Source organism: Anomaloglossus baeobatrachus, chromosome 2, assembly GCF_048569485.1.
Source record: "Anomaloglossus baeobatrachus isolate aAnoBae1 chromosome 2, aAnoBae1.hap1, whole genome shotgun sequence".
Lineage (NCBI taxonomy): Eukaryota > Metazoa > Chordata > Amphibia > Anura > Aromobatidae > Anomaloglossus > Anomaloglossus baeobatrachus.
In genome coordinates, this window is record NC_134354.1 from 383,177,275 (window position 1) to 383,191,040 (window position 13,766).

Sequence of the window (13,766 nt, forward strand, 5' to 3'; positions counted from 1 at the left end):
CTAGTGGCATCCTATACGTGGCTATTGGACTTTGCTATAGTCCCACTAGTGCAAAGACATTTGCAGAGCGCGTCTGCCTGCGTTGCACACTACAACTCATTCTAACCAAGCCATTATACTAGCAAACACTCAGTGTACCTAGTGGCATCCTATACGTGGCTATTGGACTTTGCTATAGTCCCACTAGTGCAAAGACATTTGCAGAGCGCGTCTGCCTGCGTTGCACACTACAACTCATTCTAACCAAGCCATTATACTAGCAAACACTCAGTGTACCTAGTGGCATCCTATACGTGGCTATTGGACTTTGCTATAGTCCCACTAGTGCAAAGACATTTGCAGAGCGCGTCTGCCTGCGTTGCACACTACAACTCATTCTAACCAAGCCATTATACTAGCAAACACTCAGTGTACCTAGTGGCATCCTATACGTGGCTATTGGACTTTGCTATAGTCCCACTAGTGCAAAGACATTTGCAGAGCGCGTCTGCCTGCGTTGCACACTACAACTCATTCTAACCAAGCCATTATACTAGCAAACACTCAGTGTACCTAGTGGCATCCTATACGTGGCTATTGGACTTTGCTATAGTCCCACTAGTGCAAAGACATTTGCAGAGCGCGTCTGCCTGCGTTGCACACTACAACTCATTCTAACCAAGCCATTATACTAGCAAACACTCAGTGTACCTAGTGGCATCCTATACGTGGCTATTGGACTTTGCTATAGTCCCACTAGTGCAAAGACATTTGCAGAGCGCGTCTGCCTGCGTTGCACACTACAACTCATTCTAACCAAGCCATTATACTAGCAAACACTCAGTGTACCTAGTGGCATCCTATACGTGGCTATTGGACTTTGCTATAGTCCCACTAGTGCAAAGACATTTGCAGAGCGCGTCTGCCTGCGTTGCACACTACAACTCATTCTAACCAAGCCATTATACTAGCAAACACTCAGTGTACCTAGTGGCATCCTATACGTGGCTATTGGACTTTGCTATAGTCCCACTAGTGCAAAGACATTTGCAGAGCGCGTCTGCCTGCGTTGCACACTACAACTCATTCTAACCAAGCCATTATACTAGCAAACACTCAGTGTACCTAGTGGCATCCTATACGTGGCTATTGGACTTTGCTATAGTCCCACTAGTGCAAAGACATTTGCAGAGCGCGTCTGCCTGCGTTGCACACTACAACTCATTCTAACCAAGCCATTATACTAGCAAACACTCAGTGTACCTAGTGGCATCCTATACGTGGCTATTGGACTTTGCTATAGTCCCACTAGTGCAAAGACATTTGCAGAGCGCGTCTGCCTGCGTTGCACACTACAACTCATTCTAACCAAGCCATTATACTAGCAAACACTCAGTGTACCTAGTGGCATCCTATACGTGGCTATTGGACTTTGCTATAGTCCCACTAGTGCAAAGACATTTGCAGAGCGCGTCTGCCTGCGTTGCACACTACAACTCATTCTAACCAAGCCATTATACTAGCAAACACTCAGTGTACCTAGTGGCATCCTATACGTGGCTATTGGACTTTGCTATAGTCCCACTAGTGCAAAGACATTTGCAGAGCGCGTCTGCCTGCGTTGCACACTACAACTCATTCTAACCAAGCCATTATACTAGCAAACACTCAGTGTACCTAGTGGCATCCTATACGTGGCTATTGGACTTTGCTATAGTCCCACTAGTGCAAAGACATTTGCAGAGCGCGTCTGCCTGCGTTGCACACTACAACTCATTCTAACCAAGCCATTATACTAGCAAACACTCAGTGTACCTAGTGGCATCCTATACGTGGCTATTGGACTTTGCTATAGTCCCACTAGTGCAAAGACATTTGCAGAGCGCGTCTGCCTGCGTTGCACACTACAACTCATTCTAACCAAGCCATTATACTAGCAAACACTCAGTGTACCTAGTGGCATCCTATACGTGGCTATTGGACTTTGCTATAGTCCCACTAGTGCAAAGACATTTGCAGAGCGCGTCTGCCTGCGTTGCACACTACAACTCATTCTAACCAAGCCATTATACTAGCAAACACTCAGTGTACCTAGTGGCATCCTATACGTGGCTATTGGACTTTGCTATAGTCCCACTAGTGCAAAGACATTTGCAGAGCGCGTCTGCCTGCGTTGCACACTACAACTCATTCTAACCAAGCCATTATACTAGCAAACACTCAGTGTACCTAGTGGCATCCTATACGTGGCTATTGGACTTTGCTATAGTCCCACTAGTGCAAAGACATTTGCAGAGCGCGTCTGCCTGCGTTGCACACTACAACTCATTCTAACCAAGCCATTATACTAGCAAACACTCAGTGTACCTAGTGGCATCCTATACGTGGCTATTGGACTTTGCTATAGTCCCACTAGTGCAAAGACATTTGCAGAGCGCGTCTGCCTGCGTTGCACACTACAACTCATTCTAACCAAGCCATTATACTAGCAAACACTCAGTGTACCTAGTGGCATCCTATACGTGGCTATTGGACTTTGCTATAGTCCCACTAGTGCAAAGACATTTGCAGAGCGCGTCTGCCTGCGTTGCACACTACAACTCATTCTAACCAAGCCATTATACTAGCAAACACTCAGTGTACCTAGTGGCATCCTATACGTGGCTATTGGACTTTGCTATAGTCCCACTAGTGCAAAGACATTTGCAGAGCGCGTCTGCCTGCGTTGCACACTACAACTCATTCTAACCAAGCCATTATACTAGCAAACACTCAGTGTACCTAGTGGCATCCTATACGTGGCTATTGGACTTTGCTATAGTCCCACTAGTGCAAAGACATTTGCAGAGCGCGTCTGCCTGCGTTGCACACTACAACTCATTCTAACCAAGCCATTATACTAGCAAACACTCAGTGTACCTAGTGGCATCCTATACGTGGCTATTGGACTTTGCTATAGTCCCACTAGTGCAAAGACATTTGCAGAGCGCGTCTGCCTGCGTTGCACACTACAACTCATTCTAACCAAGCCATTATACTAGCAAACACTCAGTGTACCTAGTGGCATCCTATACGTGGCTATTGGACTTTGCTATAGTCCCACTAGTGCAAAGACATTTGCAGAGCGCGTCTGCCTGCGTTGCACACTACAACTCATTCTAACCAAGCCATTATACTAGCAAACACTCAGTGTACCTAGTGGCATCCTATACGTGGCTATTGGACTTTGCTATAGTCCCACTAGTGCAAAGACATTTGCAGAGCGCGTCTGCCTGCGTTGCACACTACAACTCATTCTAACCAAGCCATTATACTAGCAAACACTCAGTGTACCTAGTGGCATCCTATACGTGGCTATTGGACTTTGCTATAGTCCCACTAGTGCAAAGACATTTGCAGAGCGCGTCTGCCTGCGTTGCACACTACAACTCATTCTAACCAAGCCATTATACTAGCAAACACTCAGTGTACCTAGTGGCATCCTATACGTGGCTATTGGACTTTGCTATAGTCCCACTAGTGCAAAGACATTTGCAGAGCGCGTCTGCCTGCGTTGCACACTACAACTCATTCTAACCAAGCCATTATACTAGCAAACACTCAGTGTACCTAGTGGCATCCTATACGTGGCTATTGGACTTTGCTATAGTCCCACTAGTGCAAAGACATTTGCAGAGCGCGTCTGCCTGCGTTGCACACTACAACTCATTCTAACCAAGCCATTATACTAGCAAACACTCAGTGTACCTAGTGGCATCCTATACGTGGCTATTGGACTTTGCTATAGTCCCACTAGTGCAAAGACATTTGCAGAGCGCGTCTGCCTGCGTTGCACACTACAACTCATTCTAACCAAGCCATTATACTAGCAAACACTCAGTGTACCTAGTGGCATCCTATACGTGGCTATTGGACTTTGCTATAGTCCCACTAGTGCAAAGACATTTGCAGAGCGCGTCTGCCTGCGTTGCACACTACAACTCATTCTAACCAAGCCATTATACTAGCAAACACTCAGTGTACCTAGTGGCATCCTATACGTGGCTATTGGACTTTGCTATAGTCCCACTAGTGCAAAGACATTTGCAGAGCGCGTCTGCCTGCGTTGCACACTACAACTCATTCTAACCAAGCCATTATACTAGCAAACACTCAGTGTACCTAGTGGCATCCTATACGTGGCTATTGGACTTTGCTATAGTCCCACTAGTGCAAAGACATTTGCAGAGCGCGTCTGCCTGCGTTGCACACTACAACTCATTCTAACCAAGCCATTATACTAGCAAACACTCAGTGTACCTAGTGGCATCCTATACGTGGCTATTGGACTTTGCTATAGTCCCACTAGTGCAAAGACATTTGCAGAGCGCGTCTGCCTGCGTTGCACACTACAACTCATTCTAACCAAGCCATTATACTAGCAAACACTCAGTGTACCTAGTGGCATCCTATACGTGGCTATTGGACTTTGCTATAGTCCCACTAGTGCAAAGACATTTGCAGAGCGCGTCTGCCTGCGTTCCACACTACAACTCATTCTAACCAAGCCATTATACTAGCAAACACTCAGTGTACCTAGTGGCATCCTATACGTGGCTATTGGACTTTGCTATAGTCCCACTAGTGCAAAGACATTTGCAGAGCGCGTCTGCCTGCGTTGCACACTACAACTCATTCTAACCAAGCCATTATACTAGCAAACACTCAGTGTACCTAGTGGCATCCTATACGTGGCTATTGGACTTTGCTATAGTCCCACTAGTGCAAAGACATTTGCAGCACGTCTGCCTGCGTTGCACACTCCAACTAATTATAACTAAGTTGCATTGTCAGGGATATTTATTCTTTATTATTCTGCTGTTAATAAAGCTAGACCACCACTGCAATCTTCACCACCTCTCAATTTTTACTACCACATTTTCAGTCCACAATCTTGTCGCAATCAACATGAGTGGCAAAATGACAGATGCTGGTGGAAAGGGGAAGAGGCGTGGTGGAAAAGGCAAAAAAGGTTTTGTCCGTGGGGAAGGTGGCAAAGCTCCATTATCATCTGCTGAAGATAGACCATCTACCAGCAAAAGTAAGATGTCTACTACTTACCGTGGACAATCCGATGTGCTCCCTTTTTTACGGACACGAACAACAGGAAGAAAGGTAGATGATGGGCAAAAAAGGAAAATGCTTGAATGGATCTCAAGTGGTCCAACAAGTGCCCTCTCAGCCACTTCAAGTACCGCATCCAAAAAACACCAGTCCTCTGAGTTGTCATCCCAATCACACTTGATTTCTCCCAGCTCTGAAGTCTCCATCAGCCCTGCACAGTATGGTGGAACTGAGATGGCTGAGTCTGCAGAGCTGTTCAGTCACACTATAGCCTGGGAATCAGAGGTCTGCTCCCAAGCTACAGTGAGTACAGAACAGGAAATGGTCTGCAGTGATGCCCAGAACCTTTGTGACTCAGATTCAGGCCGTGAGGACCAAGTTTCTGAGCATAATGTTGACCCTTTGTCACAAACTGTAACACCTGTGGTTATAGACAATGAGGAACATACTGATGAAGATGAGACGCAGATACCCGATTGGGATGACAACTTAAATATTCCGTCAGGGCAAGAAGAGGCTCGGTCTGAGGGGGAGGGGAGTGCAAACACAACAATTGATGATGACGTTCTAGATCCCACCTACTGTCAACCCCCAGTCAGGCACTCGAGGAGGTCAACAGAGGCGGTGGAGGAGGATGCAACCGACGACGAAGTTACCTTGCGCCTTCCTGGACAGAGTCGGAGCACTGGTAGCACGTCTACAACTGCATCCTCAGCCACCACTCTGCCTATGAGCATTATTCGGGGTGGATCAACAGGTCGCATGGCCTCTAAGCCTTGCCTAGCCTGGTCCTTTTTTCACATCGAAAAAGATCGCCCAACTCATGTGATATGTAACATTTGTCATGATTCTCTTAGTAGAGGTCAAAAGCTCAGCAGTTTGACAACTTCTTCCATGAATCGTCACATGAATAAATATCATAAGTCCCGGTGGGAAGCTCACCGTGCTGCAATGCGGCCTAGCGGAGCGAACCATCCACCGCCCGCCCCTTCCACTGCATCCGCGCGCTCTTCATCTTCTAGGACTGTGGGGACAGCTGCCACACCTGTTTTTCCACGCAAAACTTCCACCACTGTAACCGCAACAGGCAGTTTGCTTGTAAGGTCGTCAGTTGGTTTGGAAGGGGAAACAAGTGAGTGTGTACAGCTCTCTCAGACATCGATAGCACCAACGTTGGATGAAGGCAACATCATGTCTCCGCCTGCACTTTCCTCACAAACCTGCATTTTTCCAGGGACACCCTACTCAACACCGTCTACACACAGCAGCCAGATCTCTGTCCCTCAGATGTGGTCAAATAAAAGGCCACTTCCTCCGACCCATGACAAAGCTAAGAGGTTGACTCTATCCCTCTGTAAGCTGTTGGCTACCGAAATGCTGCCTTTCCGCCTAGTGGACACACAGGATTTTAGAGACCTTATGTCTGTCGCTGTGCCCCAGTACCAGATGCCTAGTCGCCACTACTTCTCTAAGAAAGGTGTGCCCGCGCTACACCAGCATGTCGCACACAACATCACCGCTTCCTTGAGAAACTCTGTGTGTGAACGGGTGCATTTCACCACCGATACTTGGACCAGTAAGCATGGACAGGGACGTTACATGTCGCTGACTGGGCACTGGGTAACTATGGTGATAGATGGTGAAGGGTCTGCTGCACAAGTCTTGCCGTCCCCACGACTTGTGTGTCAATCCTCTGTCTGTCCAAGTTCCGCCACTGCTTCTGCATCCTCCACCTCATCTGGGTCCTCCACCTCCGCCCCAAGCCTGCCTGGTCAGGCCACCAGCGTTCTCACTGCGCAGAAGGAATCACGCACCCCTCATTACTATGCTGGCAGCAGAGCGCAACGGCATCAGGCGGTCTTTAGCTTGACATGTCTTGGTAATAAGAGTCACACAGCTGAGGAGTTGTGGTCAGCTTTGCGGTCCGAGTTTAATAAATGGTTGTCTCCACTCAAACTGCAGCCTGGTAAGGCCGTGTGCGACAATGCTGCAAACCTGGGTGCGGCACTTCGCCTGGGCAAGGTGACACACGTACCTTGTATGGCTCACGTGTTGAACCTTGTCGTGCAGCAATTTTTAACACACTATCCCGGCCTAGATGGCCTTCTGAACAGGGCACGAAAACTGTCAGCTCACTTCCGCCGTTCAAGCGCCGCAGCAGAGCGACTTGCATCGCTCCAGAAGTCTTTCGGCCTGCCGGTTCATCGCCTGAAATGCGATGTGGCGACACGCTGGAATTCAACTCTCCACATGTTACAGCGACTGTGGCAGCACCGCAGAGCCCTGGTGCAATACGTCATGACGTATAGCCTGGGCCAACGAGATGCAGAGGTGGGGCAGATCACCCTGATGGAGTGGTCTCAGATCAAGGACCTATGCACCCTTCTGCACAGTTTCGACATGGCGACGAATATGTTTAGCTCTGACAATGCCATTATCAGCATGACGATTCCAGTCATTTACATGCTGGAGCACACGCTAAACACTATTCGGAGTCAGGGGGTGGGACAACATGAAGGGGAGGAACTACAGGAGGATTCATATGCGCAAGGGACAACAACATCACGAAGGTCCAGACGTTCATCATCACCAACGCAGCAGGCATGGGACCATGGGGGACAGGGATCGACAAGGGCGCATAGTAGCAGGCGAAATGTTGAGCAAGGTGCAGGAGAACATGAAGAAATGGAGGACGAACTGTCCATGGACATGGAAGACTCAGCGGATGAGGGAGACCTTGGTCAAATTTCAGTTGAAAGAGGTTGGGGTCAGATGTCAGAGGAAGAAAGAACGGGTAGCACCTCTATGCCACAAACACAGCATGGACTTGGTCCGCATGGCTGCGCAAGACACATGAGTGCCTTTTTGTTGCACTACCTCCAACATGACAGTCGTATTGTCAAAATTAGAAGTGATGATGACTACTGGATTGCCACACTATTAGATCCCCGGTACAAGTCCAAATTTTGTGACATAATTCCAGCCATAGAAAGGGACGCACGTATGCAGGAGTATCAGCAGAAGCTGTTACTAGATCTTAGCTCGGCTTTTCCACCAAACAACCGTGCAGGTGCAGGGAGTGAATCTCCCAGTTGTAACTTGACAAACATGGGACGGTCTCGTCATCTTCAACAGTCTACCCGTACCAGTAGGACCTTTTCTGGTGCCGGTAACAGCAATTTTATGGAATCTTTTCATAATTTTTTTAGACCCTCTTTTGCAAGGCCACCAGAGACAACAAGTCTGACACATAGTCAACGGCTGGAGAGGATGATACAGGAGTATCTCCAAATGAACATCGATGCCATGACTGTGCAACTGGAGCCTTGCTCCTTTTGGGCTTCAAACCTACAAAAATGGCCAGAGCTCGCAACTTACGCCTTGGAGATTTTGTCGTGTCCAGCTGCCAGCGTTGTCTCTGAACGTGTATTCAGTGCTGCTGGGTGTGTGCTGACAGATAAGCGCACGCGTCTGTCCAGTGACAATGTGGACAGACTGACGTTCATCAAAATGAACAAGTCATGGATCCAGAAGGAATTTACTACCCCTGTGTCATCCTGGGGAGAGTAAATGCTTGTGGATTTGGAATGTGCTTGATGCAAATCAAAACATCCTGTTTGCAACTAGGGCCCAAGTGCTGCCACTGATGGGGTGGGTGTCTGTGTGGCCCAATTTTTGGAAAAAAGGGAGACTCCGCTTGGAGTAACCCTTGCTTGCTGTGTTTTTAAAAGAAGCCAAGATGAACAGAGCTGGGATCAGGAAAGACTTTGCTACCTACCCCGGTGTCATCCTGGGGACGGCTAAGAATAGCGTATTTTTGAATGTGCTTGATGCAAATCAAAACATCCTGTTTGCAACTAGGGCCCAAGTGCTGCCACTGATGGGGTGGGTGTCTGTGTGGCCCAATTTTTGGAAAAAAGGGAGACTCCGCTTGGAGTAACCCTTGCTTGCTGTGTTTTTAAAAGAAGCCAAGATGAACAGAGCTGGGATCAGGAAAGACTTTGCTACCTACCCCGGTGTCATCCTGGGGACGGCTAAGAATAGCGTATTTTTGAATGTGCTTGATGCAAATCAAAACATCCTGTTTGCAACTAGGGCCCAAGTGCTGCCACTGATGGGGTGGGTGTCTGTGTGGCCCAATTTTTGGAAAAAAGGGAGACTCCGCTTGGAGTAACCCTTGCTTACATTGTTTTTAAAAGAAGCCAAGATGAACAAGTCATGGGTCAGCAAAGACTTTGCTACCTACCCCGGTGTCATCCTGGGGACGGCTAAGAATAGCGTATTTTTGAATGTGCTTGATGCAAATCAAAACATCCTGTTTGCAACTAGGGCCCAAGTGCTGCCACTGATGTGGTGGGTGTCTGTGTGGCCCAATTTTTGGAAAAAAGGGAGACTCCGCTTGGAGTAACCCTTGCTTGCTGTGTTTTTAAAAGAAGCCAAGATGAACAGAGCTGGGATCAGGAAAGACTTTGCTACCTACCCCGGTGTCATCCTGGGGACGGATAAGAATGGCGTATTTTTGAATGTGCTTGATGCAAATCTAGCTGTGAAGTGTACAACTGGGGCACAACTGCTGCCACTGAATGGGTGGGTGTGTGTGGGGCCCAATTTTTGGAAAAAAGGGGAGACTCCGCTTGGAGTAACCCTTGCTTACATTGTTTTTAAAAGAAGCCAAGATGAACAAGTCATGGGTCAGCAAAGACTTTGCTACCTACCCCAGTGTCATCCTGGGGACGGCTAAGAATAGCGTATTTTTGAATGTGCTTGATGCAAATCAAAACATCCTGTTTGCAACTAGGGCCCAAGTGCTGCCACTGATGGGGTGGGTGTCTGTGTGGCCCAATTTTTGGAAAAAAGGGAGACTCCGCTTGGAGTAACCCTTGCTTGCTGTGTTTTTAAAAGAAGCCAAGATGAACAGAGCTGGGATCAGGAAAGACTTTGCTACCTACCCCGGTGTCATCCTGGGGACGGCTAAGAATAGCGTATTTTTGAATGTGCTTGATGCAAATCAAAACATCCTGTTTGCAACTAGGGCCCAAGTGCTGCCACTGATGGGGTGGGTGTCTGTGTGGCCCAATTTTTGGAAAAAAGGGAGACTCCGCTTGGAGTAACCCTTGCTTGCTGTGTTTTTAAAAGAAGCCAAGATGAACAGAGCTGGGATCAGGAAAGACTTTGCTACCTACCCCGGTGTCATCCTGGGGACGGCTAAGAATAGCGTATTTTTGAATGTGCTTGATGCAAATCAAAACATCCTGTTTGCAACTAGGGCCCAAGTGCTGCCACTGATGGGGTGGGTGTCTGTGTGGCCCAATTTTTGGAAAAAAGGGAGACTCCGCTTGGAGTAACCCTTGCTTGCTGTGTTTTTAAAAGAAGCCAAGATGAACAGAGCTGGGATCAGGAAAGACTTTGCTACCTACCCCGGTGTCATCCTGGGGACGGCTAAGAATAGCGTATTTTTGAATGTGCTTGATGCAAATCAAAACATCCTGTTTGCAACTAGGGCCCAAGTGCTGCCACTGATGGGGTGGGTGTCTGTGTGGCCCAATTTTTGGAAAAAAGGGAGACTCCGCTTGGAGTAACCCTTGCTTGCTGTGTTTTTAAAAGAAGCCAAGATGAACAGAGCTGGGATCAGGAAAGACTTTGCTACCTACCCCGGTGTCATCCTGGGGACGGCTAAGAATAGCGTATTTTTGAATGTGCTTGATGCAAATCAAAACATCCTGTTTGCAACTAGGGCCCAAGTGCTGCCACTGATGGGGTGGGTGTCTGTGTGGCCCAATTTTTGGAAAAAAGGGAGACTCCGCTTGGAGTAACCCTTGCTTACATTGTTTTTAAAAGAAGCCAAGATGAACAAGTCATGGGTCAGCAAAGACTTTGCTACCTACCCCGGTGTCATCCTGGGGACGGCTAAGAATAGCGTATTTTTGAATGTGCTTGATGCAAATCAAAACATCCTGTTTGCAACTAGGGCCCAAGTGCTGCCACTGATGTGGTGGGTGTCTGTGTGGCCCAATTTTTGGAAAAAAGGGAGACTCCGCTTGGAGTAACCCTTGCTTGCTGTGTTTTTAAAAGAAGCCAAGATGAACAGAGCTGGGATCAGGAAAGACTTTGCTACCTACCCCGGTGTCATCCTGGGGACGGATAAGAATGGCGTATTTTTGAATGTGCTTGATGCAAATCTAGCTGTGAAGTGTACAACTGGGGCACAACTGCTGCCACTGAATGGGTGGGTGTGTGTGGGGCCCAATTTTTGGAAAAAAGGGGAGACTCCGCTTGGAGTAACCCTTGCTTACATTGTTTTTAAAAGAAGCCAAGATGAACAAGTCATGGGTCAGCAAAGACTTTGCTACCTACCCCAGTGTCATCCTGGGGACGGCTAAGAATAGCGTATTTTTGAATGTGCTTGATGCAAATCAAAACATCCTGTTTGCAACTAGGGCCCAAGTGCTGCCACTGATGGGGTGGGTGTCTGTGTGGCCCAATTTTTGGAAAAAAGGGAGACTCCGCTTGGAGTAACCCTTGCTTGCTGTGTTTTTAAAAGAAGCCAAGATGAACAGAGCTGGGATCAGGAAAGACTTTGCTACCTACCCCGGTGTCATCCTGTGGACGGCTAAGAATAGCGTATTTTTGAATGTGCTTGATGCAAATCAAAACATCCTGTTTGCAACTAGGGCCCAAGTGCTGCCACTGATGGGGTGGGTGTCTGTGTGGCCCAATTTTTGGAAAAAAGGGAGACTCCGCTTGGAGTAACCCTTGCTTGCTGTGTTTTTAAAAGAAGCCAAGATGAACAGAGCTGGGATCAGGAAAGACTTTGCTACCTACCCCGGTGTCATCCTGGGGACGGTTAAGAATAGCGTATTTTTGAATGTGCTTGATGCAAATCTAGCTGTGAAGTGTACAACTGGGGCACAACTGCTGCCACTGAAGGGGTGGGTGTGTGTGGGGCCCAATTTTTGGAAAAAAGGGAGACTCCGCTTGGAGTAACCCTTGCTTGCTGTGTTTTTAAAAGAAGCCAAGATGAACAGAGCTGGGATCAGGAAAGACTTTGCTACCTACCCCGGTGTCATCCTGGGGACGGATAAGAATGGCGTATTTTTGAATGTGCTTGATGCAAATCTAGCTGTGAAGTGTACAACTGGGGCACAACTGCTGCCACTGAAGGGGTGGGTGTGTGGGGCCCAATTTTTGGAAAAAAGGGAGACTCCGCTTGGAGTCACCTTGCGGTGTTTTACATGACTTTAGAAGGGCGTGCCATGCCTATATCTGTGTGTCCTCCTCTTTTTCCTTGTCCAGCTGTTTTGTTTTCGCATGAGTACATGTCCTTGTCACTTTCCCATGTGTTTGTGTTGTGTTGTGAGTTGTTTGTCACCTTTTGGACACCTTTGAGGGTGTTTTCTAGGTGTTTTACTGTGTTTGTGATTGCCTGCCATTGTTTCCTATGGGCTCGAGTTCGGTTCGTCGAACGTTCGACGAGCCGAACTCGAGCCAGACCCCCCGTTCGGCGAACCGCCTCGAGCCGAACCGGGACCGGTTCGCTCATCTCTAGTCCTGTGTTATACAAGCTGTACACTGACCACTTTATATTATATCAAAATGTCATATTTTCAGTGTTGTCCAATGAAAAAGATATAATAACATATTTACAATATGTGGGGGGTGTACTCACGTTTGTGATAAATTGTATATCTATCTTATTTCCTATTTCTATTTCCTTTGAAGAGGACATATGTCATACAAACTATGTCTCTGGTATTGATTCCATACTATTTTAGAGAAATCCTTTAAATGCAAACTTCCAGCTTTGCATTTTTAATGAGGTCTTTTTCTACTGAGGGACTTTGTCGTGCGCTTAGTGAGAGACTTTCCTGGAAGCACCAGCTGCTGTAAGTATGAATCTGCACTTCCAATTCACAACTGGGAATAATGTCCAAGAGAAAGATGAGGTGAAACGGAGAGGGTTACTCTGAGCAATTTATATCTCTCTCACATATTCTGACACTTTTGTGGTATCTGATCTTCTCACAGCAATCTGCTGTAGTGTCATTTCTCCATGGCCTCCAGGCATTGTGTCAAGGTGTTAATGACAGTAAGTTCAGAATGTGCTAATTCTCATTATCATGTGTTTATTGGGAGAAGGGGAAGGAGAGAATGGAACTTATTTTTATTGCACACCATTTCAGAAAGTAGGTGTAATGTGGGAATTCTAACATGCAGAAGGGAATGGAATTAGTCCAGAACTGTAAATCCCTTCAGCTTCATGCAATAAAATCCACCATATAAATGACGGAGCAGGAAAACCACCTCAAGATCATGACAGTATAATTCCACTAGAATGATCCCTCGTGTATATTTGGTTACAAAAAGTTTAGAAATGGCATCTACAAACCTGTGTCTGCAGATGAAAAAACAGACAATGGATAAAAGATGTAAAAAGCAAAGTTTATTTGTGGATTTTGACCCATTTTCATCTTACGACTACTGTTAAACATGCCCTCAGATGTCAAGATAAGCGGATCTGCCGAAATTCAAATCCAGCAAATCTCAGATTCTTCAAGGAAATTAGATTTCTTTGTAGAAAATCTATTAATATGGGTATGAAAAGTGAAATTAAAGGCAACTTGTCACCATTGTTTTATCATATAAACTGTGGCCACCACTAGTAAGCCCTTATACACAGTATTCTA